General features: G+C 41.9%; 1 pseudogene across 1 annotated transcript; it reads left to right on the top strand.

Annotated features, from left to right (window-relative positions):
* The first annotated feature begins 11205 nt into the window (after nt 1-11205).
* Nucleotides 11206-16729, top strand: ZNF559 (zinc finger protein 559; annotated as a pseudogene). Its single transcript, XR_003606944.2, has 6 exons — nt 11206-11321; nt 11985-12065; nt 12717-12843; nt 13958-14040; nt 14580-15691; nt 15891-16729. The product of XR_003606944.2 is annotated as a zinc finger protein 559 (transcript).
* The last annotated feature ends 1107 nt before the right edge of the window (nt 16730-17836 follow it).

Raw genomic sequence — 17836 nt, 5'->3', positions numbered from 1 at the left:
GGTCCTGGGATCGAGCCCTGCATCGGGCTCCCTGCTCAGCAGAGTCTGCTTCTCCCTCTGCCCCTCCCCCTGCTTGTGCTCTCTCTTTCTCAGATAAATAAATAAAAATCTTAAAAAAAAAAAAAAGTAGAGACGCCTGGGTGGCTCAGTTGATTAAGTGGCTGCCTTCGGCCAGGGTCATGATCCCAGGGTCCTGGAATTGAGTCCCACGTCGGACTCCTTGCTCAGCAGGGAGCCTGCTTCTCCCTCTATCTCCCTCTGCTTGTGCTCTCTGTCAGATAAATAAAATCTTAAGAAAAAAAAAAAAGTAAAGTCAAAGAAGTTTATATCCCTGCCCTTCCCAGGAGCCCAAAGAAGGTGGCTATTTTACTGAAGGAATGTTCTAAACCACAAGATGGGTGTTGGGTTCTGCTTACCACAGCTTCTTACCAGGATGCCACCCAGAGGAGGAAAGAGCCCAAACTCCTGGGGGAGGTGCAACATGACAGAATTCAGGATCCTGGGGAAAAAAGGACTGGTCCCCTCTGCTGGAAAAGAGAAAAAAAAGTACAGTGTCACCACTGTAAGAACTGAGACGATTTATCCTCTGCTTTGCCAGTGACCTTCCAAAAAGTACTAAAAGACACAAAGGCAAAGGGGAAGGCAAAAAAAAGGAAAGGCTCTTTCTTGGAGGAGGAAATACACAGCATCTCTATATGATGAAAGGCCTACCCCAAGAAAGCACTCCCTCTCCCCAAGCCCAGGAAATGAATGGCTTGGGAGGAGGATTAACGATTATCAGCTTAACTAGTAAAATTGGCCCACTTTTGCTAAAAGATGATTCTGTCTTGATTGTTCCTCCCAGACAGTCCCTTTTCCCCATTATTGAAATGGGACCTGCTGAGCCAACCTCATGAAACAAGCTGAAAGCTTTTGCTATTGGTGGGCACCAGCCGTTGAGAACTAGTTAACTTTCCTCTATCAGCAGAGGTGGTCAATATGCTGCAGGAACTACCGGCTGAGAAAGGTGCTGAAGGAGTTCAGGCCATCCTCGCCGACTTAGTGAAAGAAGGGACACTGATTCCTGCCATTTCACCTTTTAGTTCCTGGTGCAGCCTGTGCTTAAAGCCACTAAGCATAAATGAAGCTGACCATAGACTATAGTTAAACATGATTATTCCCTTCATTAGAGCACCCCTCCCAGATATCACTGCCTTAATGGATGACGTTTGAGCCGAAATTATAAGTTTGGCTAATATGTTCTACTCAATAAAAGTTTCACAGGAGAAAAAGGCATCCTCTCCCACAGACCACATGCTGTGCTCTCTCTCTCTCTCTCTCTTTTAAATATTTTATTTATTTGAGAGAGAGAGAGAGCACGAGCAGGGGTAGGAGGGAGAGGGAGAAGCAGACTCTCCGCTGAGCAGGGAGCCTGACAGGGGCTCAATCCCAAGACCCCAAGATCATGACCTGAGCCAAAGGCAGATGCTTAACCATCTGAGCTACCCAGACATCCCCGTGCTGTGCTCTCTTAAAGGCACTGTGGAACAAATTTGGACCTGCTTCCAATACCCCAGAAGTAGACTAAATAGATAACACTAGCCACAAATGACCATCAACTTTTTAACCTGTACTCTGTGACTGTGCCTCCTCCCATAGCTAAAGAGCCCAATCTAGACTGCAGCTAAGCAGTTTTATATTCTGCATTTCTCTTCTGAAGGGGCAGGGCAAAAAACCCCTTACCTCATCAGAACCTAGGAGGCAATGAAAAACTGTCTTCTGACAGTTTCCTGGGAGAGGTGAGTGGGAGATGGCTTCATAGGGGCTCCTTACAGGCCTTCTATCCTTTCATGTTCTGGGAGAATCACAGGGCATTCTACCAACATTCAGATTGGCCACAGGTCAAGCCTTTGCCTGCATGGCCTATGTGGATAGATACAAAGTAGCAAGGGGGCAACAGCAGAGTCATTTCTCTACAACTCTGGCCCCCGATTTTTCATGTATCTAGCGAAGAATTCTTTTTAGATGGTGTTTGTTTGTTTGTTTTGTGGTAGGCAGAATAATGCCCCTGCCAAAGATGTCCATGTCCTAATCCCCAGAACCTGTGAATGTATTACTTTGTATGCCAAAGGGGACTATGCGGGTGGGGCTAAATTAAGGTTCTTGAGATGGGGGAATTATTGAGGTGGGCCCAATGTAATCACAGGGATCTTTATAAGTGAAAGAGGGAGGCAATAGGGTCAGAGAGGAAGAAGTGTGAAAATGGAAGTGGTGATCAGAGTGATTTATGGTTATGAGCCAAGGAATGGAGACAGCCTCTAGAAGCTGAAAAGTTAAGGAAACGAATTCTCCCCTAGAGTCTCCAGAAGAAACACAGCCCTCTGGACACACTGAATTTGGCCCAATGAGACCCATTTCAAATGCCTGACCTTCACAACTATGAGATAATAAATTTGTTTTGTTTTAAGCTACTAAGTTTCTGGTAACTTGTTATAGCTGCAAGAGGAGGCTAACACAGATACTGTAACTAATTGTACCCATGGGGGCTTATACCAGAATTGATTCTGTTCTTTCCTTTTTTTAAAGATTGTATTTATTTATTTATTTGAGAGAGAGAGAGCAAGAGTGAGCAGGAGGGAGAGGGAGAGAGAACCTGAAGCGGACTCTGTGCTGAGTGTAGAGCCTGATGTGGGGCTCGATCCCAGGATGGTGAGATCATGACCTGAGCCAAAACCAAGAGTCAGACGCTTAAGTGATTGAGCTACCCGGGTGCCCCTGATTCTGTTCTTTTAGGGAACTTCAGACAAAACTGACCAGGACCATGACTCCCAGTAGGGTGATGAGGGATACCTGGAGGATATACTTCAGCCAGGCTCCCCATGCAGAGCCAAGCCAATTAAATCATTAAACTGGGTGCAGCCAGAGGTGTTGGCAGCTGAACATATCCTGCTTCAGCTGCCAGCAGGAAGTCCAAGGTAACACAATTGTTCATTACCACTTGTGCTAGTGTTTAGAACACTGTCATCATATGTGGGAAATATACAAAATAGGCCAATAATAATAGGATGAGGCCAAAGGGAATCATATTAGTGCCCAGAAAGTTAATTTTGTTCTGTTAATTCACGTTCAATATCAAGGGAGGCCGCTTCTCCCTAGAGGTTCTTTTAAGTGTCTAAATGTGAACATCCATTTCAGAGGTTACCTTGGGGCATGGAGAGGAAGTTTATGGATTGAGACTTTTTTAGAATTTTACTGTGTCATTACAAATTCAGCATTCTCGTCTTACTGCAATTAAACTCACACTTTCCCATCTCCAGAGATCTTGGAGACCAAAACATTGGCCAGTCTCATAAAAATATTTGTTTCCCTACAGAGTTTCTGTTTCGGATGATAAAAAGGTTTTGGAAAAGGACAGTGGGGATAGTTGGACAACTTTGTAAATGTACTGAATGCCGCTGAGTTGTACATTTAAAGATGAGTGAAGTAGTAAGTTTAAATTTTACCGCAGTTTTTATTTTTTTTTTAAGATTTTATTTATTTATTTGACAGAGAGAGAGACAGCGAGAGAGGGAACACAAGCGGGGTGGTGGGGGGAGTGGGAGAGGGAGAAGCAGGCTTACCCGCCAAGCAGGGAGCCCTGGGGGCTCAAGGCTTGATCCCAGGACCCTGGGATCATGACCTGAGCCAAAGGCAGAAGCTTAACCGACTGAGCCACCCAGGCGCCCCTTTACTGCAGTTTTTAAAAACATTTGTTATCCTTCATTTTCTTATCTCATTGAATGCATTTTTCTCTGAGCAGTGTGTCAGCTACACACACTTTCCGATCTCCCAGGAGGAGCAAAGGAAGGAGCTAGGGAAAGTGTACAAAGGTTTATTTGGGAATAGCAGAGAACTGCAATTTGGGACAAACAACCTACAGCAAAAACCATACACTAGTCCAACAAACAAAGGAGAGAAACATTATTTTTTGGAGAAGGAGAAAGTTGGGAGGGGTTGTTTTGAACAAGAGTCCATTGGCGAAAAGGAAGAGTTCAGGGTGATGATAGTTTCTCATTGACTGAGTTGCTGGGGAAGTCTATTTCTTTCTTTTTTTAAATTTTTTAAAAGATTTTATTTATTTATTTGAGAGAGAGAATGAGAGAGAGAGAGAGAGAGCATGGGGGGGGAGGGTCAGAGGGAGAAGCAGACTCCCCGCTGAGCAGGGAGCCCGATGTGGGACTCAATCCGGGGACTCCAGGATCATGACCTGATCCGAAGGCAGTCACTTAACCAACTGAGCCACCCAGGTGCCCCTGGGGAAGTCTATTTCTTATAGGAGATGCAATGTACATCTTCTGTTGGGGGATGTAATTTCCCGTTGAGGATTCTCCTGTTGGGGAGTGTATAATTGATAATTCTTATAGTGATTAAGGAGTGGTACCCTGTAAGAGTTTCCCCTCTGGCCTCCTGACTGCATTTAGTAAGGTTTCTCAGAGTTTCTGAGAATAAATTACAATTCTATCAGAACAGCAGGTTCACTACTTAGTCCTTGACATATCCTTGGGAAACAAATCCCTCAAGCCAAGAATTACAGCAATTCAGAATTCCCTCCCCTTTCACCAAAAGACCATTTAGAGAATTCCTAAGACTTATTGTAGACTGTCCATTTCCAACTTAATGTAATTATCTGCCTCCTTCTATGACATGACTAATGACATCCCTGAAGCTCTGCCATGGCTAATATGGAGAAATTTCCCACTCTGGGTCTCCCAAATTATAATAAGCGGTTTTTTTTTTTTCTTAGTACTTGAAAGGGATGGCCAAGCTCTTAGACTTTTAACTCAAAATCATAATGGAAATCAGAGGCCCATTAGGCATAACAGCTGCTCTCCTAACCCAGTAAAGAAGACAGTAGCCTCAGCCGCACATCTAGACAAACCATCTTTTTTTTTTTTTTTTTAAGATTTTTATTTATTTGACAGAGAGACACAGCGAGAGAGGGAACACAAGCAGGGGGAGTGGGAGAGGGAGAAGCAGGCTTCCCGCGGAGCAGGGAGCCCTACACGTGGCTGGATCCCAAGACCCTGCGATCATGATCTGAGCCCAAGACCGACGCTTAACCACGGAGTCATCCAGGCACCGCTTATATAACCGTTTTATTTAAACTTAGGGTCACCTCTTCACCTCCAGCGTAGTGGACTGAGGTGCTGTTGTAGCGTTTTCTCCCTCTTGCCTCAGGTGCAGTTTGCAGCTCCCTTCCCAAGTTAAGGGGAATCACAGACAGGAGGCTGAACTATATTGAAAAAACTGAATCATGAATGGTGACTTTATGCGGCCACAGGAAAAGCTCGAGTGCAGCGATGCAGCGACTGTATTCATTATCTCCACCGGGAACGTGCAACAAGCTATGCAATGAAGAGTATGATGCGTTCACGTATGCACCAAGATTTGAAAGCAAATCTTATTCAGTTAAGACATGTAAGAGCACGGACTGGGGAGGAAAATAAGCCGCTTCGGACCCAACGGCCAGCTTCCCTCCGGCGGGACGAAAACGGGATCCCTCCTCCGCCAGTTGGTTGGCACAACAGGCGTCTGTGCGGCGCCCCCTTCCGGAGAGGCCCCGCCCCTTGCGCTGTTCGCGGAGACCTGAAAAGCGCATGTGCAAGGCGACGGCCATCTTGGCCGCGCGCCACTCCCGCGTTTGAGGGAAGGGCTTCCAGTCTCAGCTGCCGGGCTTGGAGCGCCTACGCGGGAAGGAAGGATCCCGAGAGGGAGGCGCAGGGTTGAAGTTCCCTTCTTCCCAGAGCCCGGGCCGGCTGGGTACCCGGGGCGGCGACGGTAGCCCCGGGGAGAGGCGTGCCGGCCAGGCCTTTGATGGGCGCGGTGATTCCGGCTCCAGCGACCCCCGCCCCCGGCAGCCTGGCGGTTGTGTTTCCTGCGGGCGGGCACGCGGTGCACTTGTGGGTGTCGGTTATTGAAATTCGGTAAGTTCTCCGGTGGAGAGAGGGACCTTTGCAGGTTCTTAGGGAGCACGTGTGTGTGACAGATAAATGCAGGAGTGAATGAATTCGCCGAAGTACAAAACCTAGCGCGGCAGAGCCCTGCCAACGCCCGGAGCTTCCAGTGTAGGAGTTTCTGAGGGGAAGGACGAGGCCGGCCCGTTGCCGTTAGCTGGAATAGAATTGACCTAAAGTAACATGTCGGGAGTGGGTGGGTTTTTCTTTCGGGTATTGATCTGGAAATTGGTCCTTAAGATATGCAGCGGCAGTAAAACGAGCATCCGTGGAACTTTCATCCACGTTCACTAATTAGGATTTTGTCTCGTCATATGTATTGTTAGGATGAACCAATTAATGGTAAGTTGCAGACATTCACTTCACCCCTTAATGGTAAGCATGCATCAGGACAATCTTCTACTAAAAACAGAACTCCAGAAAGTAGAATTTCTCCAGTTTTCCGAAAGTATCTATTAGAGTTGTCGGGATTTTGGGGGGAGCTAGGATCCGAACAAGATTTGCATATTGCATTTTGTTTTAGCTATCTGATCCCTTTTACCTAAAATATTTGCCTGCATTTTAAAAAAAATAGTTTTGGTTCTTGAACGTTCCAGGAGAATTTTACTGTAAAATGTTGGCATTCCAATATGATGTTGTTTTCCTATGATTTCATTTTATTTGTCAGAGAGCGCACAAGCAGGGGGAGCGGCAGGCAGAGGGAGAAGCAGGCTCCCTGCTGAGCAAGGAGCCTGATGTAGGAGTCCATCCCAGGACTCTGGGATCATGACCTGTGCGGAAGGCAGAGGCTTAACGGACTGAGCCACCCAGGCGTCCCTTCCTAGTATTTCATTTAATAAACTTGTCTATTTCTTGTAAAGTAGACTTGGGTCTAGAGCAGTACTATACATACATATTGTGAGGTACAGATGTAATTTTTTATAATTTTTAGTAACCAAATAAAAATTTTAACCTGAGGGGCGCCTGGGTGGCTCAGTCGTTAAGTGTCTGCCTTCGGCTCAGGTCATGATTCCAGGGTCCTGGAATCGAGCCCCGCATCGGGCTCCCTGCTCAGCGGGAGCCTGATTCTCCCTCTCCCTCTGCCTGCCTGTCTGCCTACTCTCTCTCTCTGTCAAATAAATAAATAAAATCTTAAAAAAAGTAAAAATTTTAACCTGTGAAATTTTTAGTGTGTCTTATTTAATCCAACTTACCCCGTTATCAGTATAAATTAGTGAACTTAATGACTAATGTAGTTAATAGAGAATTATTAATGAGAAATTTTACATTTCTTTCCTTTTGTGATAAGTTGCTGGAACCCAGTGTGTACACTGGATCTCAGTGTGGATGCTGAGTTTTCGTTGGAAATTCTTGATCTGTATTTAGCTCTTACTGTTTTGCTGTAGAAAAGGATCTCCAAACCCAGATTGTTCAAACATACTGAAAAGTTTTTTAGTAACTGAATCAATTTTATTTCTAAATTCTAATTAATTGAAAGTAAATAAAATTAAGAATTTAGTCCCTCAGTCACACTGGCCACATTTCATGTTCACGGTACCCAAAGAACCAGCCAGTGCTTGCCTGGTTAGACTGCAAATTTAGACACTTGAACATTTCTGTATACTTAGTATTGTATCAGGAAGCAGGTAAGTGCAAGTTGTCCCATTGTTAGGAATGAGAAGCATTTAGTCAAGGTGCACTTCTCTCATAGTCATATTTTTGAGGTAATCCTTGGGTAATACTTGGCGACAGGGGAATCTGTTTCCTAACAGCCTTTTTTTTTTTTTAAGATTTTATTTATTTGACAGAGACACAGCAAGAGAGGGAACACAAGCAGGGGGAGTGGGAGAGGGAGAAGCAGGCTCCCCGCGGAGCAGGGAGCCTGGAGCCCAATGCGGGACTGGATCCCAGGACCCTGGGGTCACAACCTGAGCCCAAGACAGGCGCTTAACGGCTGAACCCCCAGGCGCCCCTCCTAAAAGCCTTTCATCCAAGGGTTTCACATCACTTGTCAGTCTTTGCCTCAGTCTGTTTTTACATGGGGGGGGTGTGTGTGTTACAAAATGGTGTTTTTCCTGCCATTCCTTCTCCATTCTTTAGCTATGCAGCTTTCTTTCCCCACCTCCCCTGTCCTCTACTATTTTTTTTGGAGTATCACAATATATTCTTGGACTTTTCTTTCATTCACTATTGTTTGATGCTCAAACTGTCCCAAATTTGCCCAAGGGTAGTCTTTTTGAATCCTGTGTCCCTTCAGCATGAATCCTTTTAGTCTTTAAATCCTATTAGTCTTTAAAATAAATTCCCAGTTCACTTTGTACTTTTTTTTAAGACTTATTTATTTGAGAGAGAGAACACAAGCAAGGAGGAGGGGCAGAGGGAGAAGCATGTTGAGTAGGATGTTGAATGGAAGACACTGGACACAAAGCGTATCGTATGATTTTTTTTTTAGGATATTATTTATTTATTTATTTGACAGACACACACACGATGAGAGAGGGAACACAAGCAAGGGGAGCGGGAGAGGGAGAAGAGGCTTCCCACCAAGCAGGGAGCCCGATGCGGGGCTCGATCCTAGGACCCTGGGATCATGACCTGAGCCGAAGGCAGACGCCTAACGACTGAGCCACCCAGGTGCCCTGCATATCATATGATTTTATATGAAGTTCAAAAACAGGCAAAATTACAGTGTTAGAAGTCAGAATAGTGCTTCTATTTGAAGAAGAGAAAGGAGTAATATCTGAGGCATATGAGTGCTTCAGGGTGGAGAATTTCATGGTAGTGTACTGTATACTTGTAATTCTACACTTGTTTGAATGTGTAATTTAATAAAATGTTTGAAAAATTAACTGTAATTTCCAGGTATTTGAAAAGACCAACAAAATGAACATAAAGCATAAATTAAAAAGATAAAAGCATAAGTAAGGAAGGAATTTTTTAAAGGCAGATTTAATGAAAAAAAGAACTAAGTTTTTTTTAGAAAAAAAGTAGATAAACTTTGGGCAAAGTCTGATTTAGCACTCCACCTACTCAACATTTTATACCCTCTGGTAAGACTTAGGGGATTGGTCAGGTCTCTTACGTGACTGTTTCTAAACTGATAAGCCATTGAAGTAGAGCAGTATTTGAAATGTATTCTGAGTTTATTTTGTTTACCATGGAATTGTTCTAGTGCTTTGGATCAAAAGTTGAATATCACTTTTTAGGCAAGTCAGATGCCAGTTTTTCAAGAGCGTTCTGAAATGGTGGTTTTTGTATTCTGTCTTTATCATTTGCAGAGCTAGTTCTGAGTTTGCTAAGAAAAATCCTTGGGTATATGTGTGGGGGGGGGCGGGGGAAGGCAGAGGATAATATTCCTTATCTGTTCATATTTTTTCTGTAGCACTTAACACCAGCTAATAGATTACAGATTGTTTAGTATCTGCTTAGCCCTTTGGAATTTGAAAAATCTAAGGTATGGGGCATTTTCTGTTAATTACACTGTGCTCTCCTCAGTGCCCAGTGTATTATGTAGCAAAGGCGAGGACCTTCGTAAAAATTTGCATGGTGAATGAGGGCAAAAGCTGATAGAAGGACTTGAAGGAAGGCAACTAGGCCTATGTGGTTTTGCCAGCTGGAGGAGCTCAAAGGTGTCTGAATTAAATAAACCGTGTGTGCTGGGGATCCTCGAGACCGCCGTCATGCTCAGCAATGCAGTAGGACTCACAAGACTCATGCTGGTAAACCCACCATTATAGTTTATAGAATACAGATCAGAATCAGCAAAGGGATAAGACACATGGGATTAATTCCAGAACAAACCAGGCACAAGCATCCAAGTGTCTTTTCCCAGTGCAGTCAAATGGGCATTACTTAATATTCCTGGTAATAATGTGTAACATCGCATGTGAAATATTGCCAACCAAGGAAGCTCACCCGGGACATTACATTATTCACTTGGACTGCTGTAACAAAAATATTATAGATTGGGGCGCCTGGGTGGCTCAGTTGGTTAAGCGACTGCCTTCGGCTCAGGTCATGATCCTGGAGTCCCGGGATCGAGTCCCGCATCGGGCTTCCTGCTCAGCAGGGAGTCTGCTTCTCCCTCTGACCCTCTTCTCTCTACTCTCGTGCTTTCTATCTCTCATTCTCTCTCTCTCTCAAATAAATAAATAAAATCTTTAAAAAAAAAAGTTTAAAAAAAATACTATAGATTGGGTGGCTTATAAACAACAGAAATTTCTCCCAGTTCTGGAGGCTGGGAAAATCAAGATCAAAATGCCAGCAGATACGGTGTCAGGTGAGGACCTACTTACTGGTTAATGGAAGGCAGTCTTCTCACTGTGTTACCACATGGCAGAAGGGGCAAGGTAGCTCTCTGGGGTCTCTTATAAAGGCACTAATCCCATAATTACCTCTCAAAGGCCCCATCTCCAGAAACCATCACACTGGGGATTAGGTGAGAATGTATGAAGAGGCAGGGAGGTACAAACATTCGGTCTGTAGTCCCTGAGCTTTGGTGTCCAGGTTTTCATTGTGGGTCAGTCCCATAGACATGCACCACCTGCATGACTGACTTCAGCCACTTAGGCTCCAGCCTGAGTTCAAACTGTTAGAACATTGCCCAGAGACTCAGGCATATAAAAACAGATGTTCACCATAAATCACATTGTTAGCATAAACTATCTGGTCCAGCTGGTAACTGTGTGGCCCAAGGCTTCAGACATTACCAGGCAGGGTATTCCATGGACTCAGGTTGTCTCCCACAAGCCCCACCAAGAGTATATCTGAAGACAGGCTTTTCTCAGGAAAGTGCAGGATTTGAGCAACCCAGACCTGCTGAATTAATTATTTCTTGCACACCATTTTATAATCGTTGTCCAGGTATGTTGGCAAATAACAATAACCTTAGTTCAGGCTTTGAGCTAGAGTAACCTGTATTCAGACTCTGGGCTCTTCCTAATTGGTGATTTTGGGCCAGTGACTGCTTCTGTCTCAATGCAGATCGCCTCAGCTGTGGAATGACAGTAATAATAACCATGTTGATAATCATATGAGCTACCACTGCTTCTGGCACATAATAGGTACTCAGTAAATGATGGTTGTTATTTATATTCATGTGGTATACTCTACAATTTTTAATGGCTTTCATGTAATGTAACTTCATCTTCTACAGAGAGCTGACTAATGAATGATGCTTCATGACAGCTGAGTACTACCTGTTGCTTAAAGACTGATGGTTTGTGGCAAGCCTCCACTGCTACTTAATCAAGAGGAATTGAGATTGATCTATGTCCACTAAATTCAGACATTGTCTTGAAGGACTTTGGGAACGATGAAGGTTTTACTGTCGTACCCACAGGATGCCAGCCATTGATCTTTTCTCTTGTGGTAAGTCCTTGTTGATGCTCCTGTCAGAGACTGTTTTACCTGGCATGTGAACAGCCTGTCTTGTGGTTAGTGTCTAAGCAGACCTGTTTCTGTACTGTCTAGGAGGGGGCTTAAGTAGATAAGAACATTCTTATGTCGGGCGCCTGGGTGGCTCAGATGGTTAAGCGTCTGCCTTCGGCTCAGGTCATGATCCCAGGGTCCTGGGATCGAGTCCCGCATCGGGCTCCCTGCTCCTTGGGAGCCTGCTTCTCCCTCTGCTTCTCTCTCTCTCTCTCCCTCTGTCTCTCATGAATAAATAAATAAAATCTTTAAGAAAAAAAAAAGAACATTCTTATGTCTACATCCTGGGATTTGGGAAGGAGGGGTGAGGATGGGTCTTTTTGTGGGAGAGAGTCTGCTTAATCACATGATGAGGTTCATTATTGTTGGCCAAAGAAAACAACAACTTTCCCTCTCTGGACTTTAAATTTCTTTTTCCGTAAAATGGAATTTTTCCTCCCAAAGCTCAAAACCCTTCTGATTTCAGATGAGGATGAGGTAGTCTGCTTGGGTATTTTATGGCAACAGCAGATGTGTCAATTTAGAATTAGTGTGGAGTAGCTTCTAGCCTGAGTGGGAATTTTGGGCAGTTTGTGTTCTCAGGTTTTATTTCTTCTCCCCAAGGTCACTTTTTTTTTCTGTCTTTGTGAGGAGAAGTCAGAAGAGGAAAGGCTAGTGACCAGGTGTCTGACAAATTATTCTCAGGTAAGTAGGAAATTTATTCTTTTATAAAAGTACATGCTTCTTCCTAACAGGTAGACATGTTTTCTAGTGGAACAGAGCTTCTTTACGTATATAGGGCCTGCCTAGGGACTGAGTACCCAGATAAATTTCTTTAGGTTTCAGGATTTTTTATGTGGTTGACAGATGACATAGGGAAATGATAACTGTTATCCCAGTATTGGCTAATTCAGTCCACTCTTATCTGTGCTGTGTGTGTGCTCTTAGTGTGCTATGATACACTGTGAGGGAGTGGACATGTGTTTCTCAGAATTTGTGCTATCGCTGGAGGAATGATTCACTTATTCGCCAGCATTTATTGTGTCTGTAATGTGCTCAGACTATGGTAAGTCCTGTCAATAGAGAAGAATAAGACTAGAAAAGTGTACAGTGTAGCTGTGGTGAGATACATTCAGTTGGGTAAAAGAGGTGCTCTTAAAGCTATATGACTGGATGAGGTCACCAGTGAGTATGTCCAGATAGAGAGGAGAATGGACATGAGGACCATCAGGCCCTGGGAGAGATGTTGGGAGAACATGGAACACTGTCTAAGCTTTGGGTCTCCCATTCTCTTTCTCCAGTGAACACAGGTTTAGATGGCAATTGCCTGATGCTGGGATGTTTGTGATGGTTTAGGACCCAGTGACCTTTGAGGATGTAGCTGTGGAATTCACCCAGGAGGAGTGGATTTTGCTGGATCAAACTCAGAGAAGGCTGTGCAGAGATGTGATGCTGGAGAACTACAAGAGTCTGGCTGCAATAGGTAAGGTTGGTGCCATGTCTTCATTTAGCTTTTTCTGGAACAAGTCTTTCTTAAATGACTGTATTCTAGACTCTGTGCTGACTAAGGGCAATGCAATGGCAAAAAGAGCAGGCATTGTTTCTGTTCTTGTAGATCTTATCTTGAAGTGGCTTCCTCTTGAAAATGAAGATCTGTTTGTTCTGGTTTTATTTTCTCTATGGATTGAAAAGCTTAGGACCTCAAAAATGTTTCAAAATACAAGTTTGAGCCGGGGTTTCAGGGGAAAGATCAGCACCCCTTTTGGTGAACAATGAGAGAGTATGGGTTTGCATTTTAGTTTCATTTGAAAGTTTATTGGTCTGAAAAACAAAGTTTATTGGTTTGATAAAGTTGTCACGAACATTTTATTGTTTCTCAAGTTATACCTGACAGTATTTGGTGTCCCTGGAGAGCAGAATCTTGGTCCTGATTTTTGGAATTATTTGTCATCCCTTACGTGTTCTTGTATCAAGCTTCTTTCTCTGAGAGCCAGGTACCAGCTGTGCAGACCAGGTCTGATCTTTCAGGTGGAGGAGAGTGGGGGATAGTGGGAAGGGTTTGCAAAGTAAGGGAAAAGGAAAGGTGATTTCTTTATGAAAAACAGCAGTTATCTATGAGAACTGCAGTCTGTTTGGAAATGTTAAATAGGAAGCTTTTGAAGATGGATTTTTCCTGAGAATGCTGGTGCCTTTGGTTTCTGTGGTTCCTTGGGTACTTTAGACTTCTCTTTAACTTTCATCCACTTTTCTGAAATTTCCTTTGGCCTGACAGTAAGATCTATTTCTTCTTTAAATTTTGCATTTAGCTCTTTATTCATTTTCTTTCATCTTTGCTTTCCTGGTTATGCTGCTTTCTGTTCACCATCAGTCTCAACATTTATAGAATCATTTCTTAGGAAATCACCTACCAACTTGACCAGCACCTTATCATTGCCAAACTCTTAATATAGTCAGATTTCTCAATCTCTGTGTATTCATTTCTTTTTATATTTTAAGTCAGTCTTTGAAAGTAAGTAGACATCAGCCTTTATTTTTAACACTTTCCTTCCATCATTTATTTCTCCAAGACCTTAATGTGTTTTTTAATCTTATTTCAGATTGGGAGATTTGTCTTAATACCAAATGGTCAGCACCTCAGCAGAATATTTTGCAGGGGAAAACACCAAATGTGGTAGAAATGGTAAGATTCTCAGTGTGTAATTCCTTGCCTTCCACACCAGTGGAAGATGGGAAATTCCATATGATAGAAAAGCAACATGATAACCATAACAGACATTTGGGGCTAGTGTTATTCATACCAAACGAAACTGTTTCTCACAGAGTCTCTGAGCATTATGAATTTGACAAACCCTTTAAATACTCCCCAAGATATATTCACACAGTGTTCACTCAGTATTTCCATATACATAATTTAGATACAGTTTTGGATAAGTAATTTCATCTCAATCAATTATCAACTAAACTCTGTAAAAGTCCCTGTGAAAGTAAAGAAGACTACAACAGAACTTTTTAGCAGAATGGTTACTTCATTCTGCTTGAAAGCACTCAGGTCTGGAACCATGCATTGCATGCAGTGAAAATGGAAGAAAAAACAAAAAACTTCAGTCATACTGATTTGTTTCCTGTGTAGTAGAACAGAATTCAAGGCAGAGGGGAGGATCTCTGAATGTAGTAAAGCTGAAAAACTTTTGTAAGTCATCATCATCTCTTCATCAATAGGAGAGAAGCCATACTGGAGAGGAATTGTTTAATTTTAACCATTGGGAAGAAGCCTTGAGTGAACACTCCTTTAAGATTTACAGATTACTCACATTAGAAAGAAAACTTGTGAGTGCAACCAGTGTGTAAAAGCCTTCACAAAGAACTCTGACCTTAATCTATACAACAAAACCCATGATGGAGAAAAGCCTCCTAAGTGTAATCAGTGTGAAACAGTTTTTAGCCAAAATCCACATCTGTTCGTGAGAAAACTTATACTCGAAAGAAACCCTATAAATGCACAGACTGTGGGAAAGGCATTCCTTCTTCCTTACACCTTAGAGAATGTGTAAGAATTCAGAGTGGAGAAAGGCCACATACCTTTAAGGAATGTAGGAAAGCTTTTTCTCATTCTACAGGCCTTTTTGAGTATATGCAAATGAACAAGAGAAAAAAGTCCTACAAATCTAAAGAATGTGGGAAAACCTTTATTTGATCTTCTTGTCTTATTCATCATTTAAGAGCTCAAAGTGAACTGATGCCTATGGAATGTAAGAAATTTGAGAAAGCCTTTCCTTGTTCCCCAAATCTTGCTAAATGTATACGATTTCCTATGAGAGAGACACACTGTGTTTGCAAGGAGTGTAGTAAAGAGTTTACTTGTTTCCCAGAACTTAATATTCACATGTGAGTTCACACTGGAGAAAAACCATATGAGTGTAGTAAATGTGAGAAAACCTTCACCAGTTCTTCAGGTCTTATAAAACATGAACTCACACTGGAGAGAAGCCTTATGAATGTAAGGAATATGGGAAAGCCTTTAGTAACTCATTTTGCTTTAAAAGTCACATGCAAACTCCCTTGAGTAAAACCCTATAATTGTAAGCAGTGTGGGAAACCCTTTAAGAATTCACAGTATAGAAAGAACTTTTGAATGTAAGGAGTATGGGAAGTCATTTAGGTATTCTTTGCACTTTAGTCAACATAACACATACTGGAGAGAAGCCATGTAAATGTAAAAAGGGTGGGAGAGCCTTCACTGTTTCATCAGGCCTTACAGTACACATGAGAACTCACACTGGTGGATGACCTTTTGAATGTAAGGACTGTGGGAAAGCCATTACCCGGTCCACATACCTTTTTTTTTTTTTTTAAGATTTTATTTATTATTTGTTAGAGCACAAGCAGGGGGAGTAGCAGGCAGAAGGAGAAGCAGGCTCCCTGATGAGCAAGGAGCCGGATGCAGGACTCGATCCCAGAACACTGGGATCATGATCTGAGCTGAAGGCAGACACTTAGCTGACTGAGCCACCCAGGTGTCCCTCAGTCCACATACTTTATTCAACATTTAAGAACTCACAGTGGGGAAAAGCCATATATAGATGAGGAATGTGGGAAAACCTTTACTACTACTTCATACCTTCAAGAATGTATCAGATTTCACTCTTGAGAGAAGCTTATGCTTGCAAAGAATATGGGAAAGCCTTTAATACTTTCTCTTAGAAAACACATACTAATTCATAGTGAAGGCAACCTTATTAATGAGGAATGTAGGAAGCCTTTAGCTCTGCCTTATACTTTACTACTCAGCTCTGATTTCACAGGTATGAAAAATCTTATAAATGTAAAAAGTGTAGGATTTTTTTAAAATTCTTATCCCCCACTTTGGGAAAACATGAGAGCACACATTAGGAGAGATCCCATGAGTGAAAGGGATATAGGAAAGCCTTTGATTATTCTTTGTTATTAGGAAACATAATTCACACTGGAGAGGAACTGTAAATTATAAATCTAGGGAAGATGGAAAAGACTATGTTAATTTATGTTACATGTAATAAATCACATTGGAGAAATTCTGTGTGAATGTAAAAACAGTGCTTTCAGTAAATATCTTACATATTTTTTTTAAAAATTGTGAAGTTCTAAAAGGGTTTTTTAAATAAAAAACCTTTGTTACAAAAGGTTTTTTGTTTTGTTACAAAAGATTTTTGAATAAAGCCTAAAAGTGTAAAAAATTTGGGAAAGTTTTAGAGTACAAATCTTCACTTCCTGCATACAAAAAAGTTGATACTGTAAAAGAAAACCGTTTTTATTTAAATGAGTTGTCTCTGTGTGTCTTTTCTCAAAGTAGACCAATAGTTTTAAATACCAATGATGTTGAACATCTTTTCACATACTTGTCATCCATTTATCTTTGGTGAAATGAATGTTCAAATATCTTTTTTTCTTATTAGAGACTTTGGTTTGTTATTATGAGTTTGGTTTTCTTAATGAACAGATTTTTTTTGAGGTATAGTTGCCATGCAATAAACTATACATATTTTAAGTGTATGACCTACGTTTTGATGCATACACACATCCATGAAATCATTCTTTTCCTGTACACTAGCAGTGAACAAATAGAATTTGAAACTGCAAACACAATACTATTTATATTAGCACAACAAAATATGTGCAAAGTCTATATGGGGAAAATTACAAAACTCTGATGAATGAAATCAAAGAACTAAATAAATGGAGAGAGATTTAATGTTCATGGATAGAATCTGTATTGTCAAGATGTTAGTTCTTCCCAACTTGACTAATAGATTCAATCCAATCAAAATTCCAGCAACTTATTTTGTGGATATTGACAGACTGATTCTAATGTTTATATGGAGATGCAAAAGACCCAGAATAGACAACACAATATTGAAGGAGAAGAACAATGTTGGAGGACTGAAACTACCTGGCTTCAAGACTTAAGATAAAGCTGCATTAAGACAGCTGGTGGTGGTAAGAGAATAGACAGATTGATGGAACAGAACAGGTTGCCGAGAAATAGGCCCACTCAAATAGCTGATTTTTGACAAAGGAGCAAAGGCAGTGGGAGTGAAGAAAATTCTGTCCAACAAATGATGCTGGAACAATTAGACATCCACATGCAAAAGAATGAATCTAGACACTGAACACTCTTCACAAAAATTAACTCAAAATGCATTGTAAACCTAAGTGGAAAATACACAACTATAAACTCCTAGAAGGTAACATAGGAGAAAACCTAAATGTCCTTGGATGTAGCAAAGGTTTAAATATAAAACTGAAGTCTTGTTCCGTAAAAGAAATAATTGGACTTCATTAAAATTAAAAACTTAGGCTCTGTGAAAGACCTTGTCAAGCGAGTGAGAAGACACAAGTTGGGAGAAAATATTTGCATAAGACACATTTGGATAAAGGACCGTTATCCAAAATATGCAAGGAACTCCTAAAACTCAACAGTAAGAAATAGCCTATCAAAA

This window comes from Eumetopias jubatus, unplaced genomic scaffold (assembly GCF_037043125.1).
Source record: "Eumetopias jubatus isolate StellerSeaLion01/CBP00866 unplaced genomic scaffold, mEumJub1_p1.0 scaffold_1, whole genome shotgun sequence".
NCBI classification, from domain to species: domain Eukaryota; kingdom Metazoa; phylum Chordata; class Mammalia; order Carnivora; family Otariidae; genus Eumetopias; species Eumetopias jubatus.
Note: the sequence above shows the minus strand (reverse complement) of the source record. Positions and strands in the feature narration are given on the sequence as shown.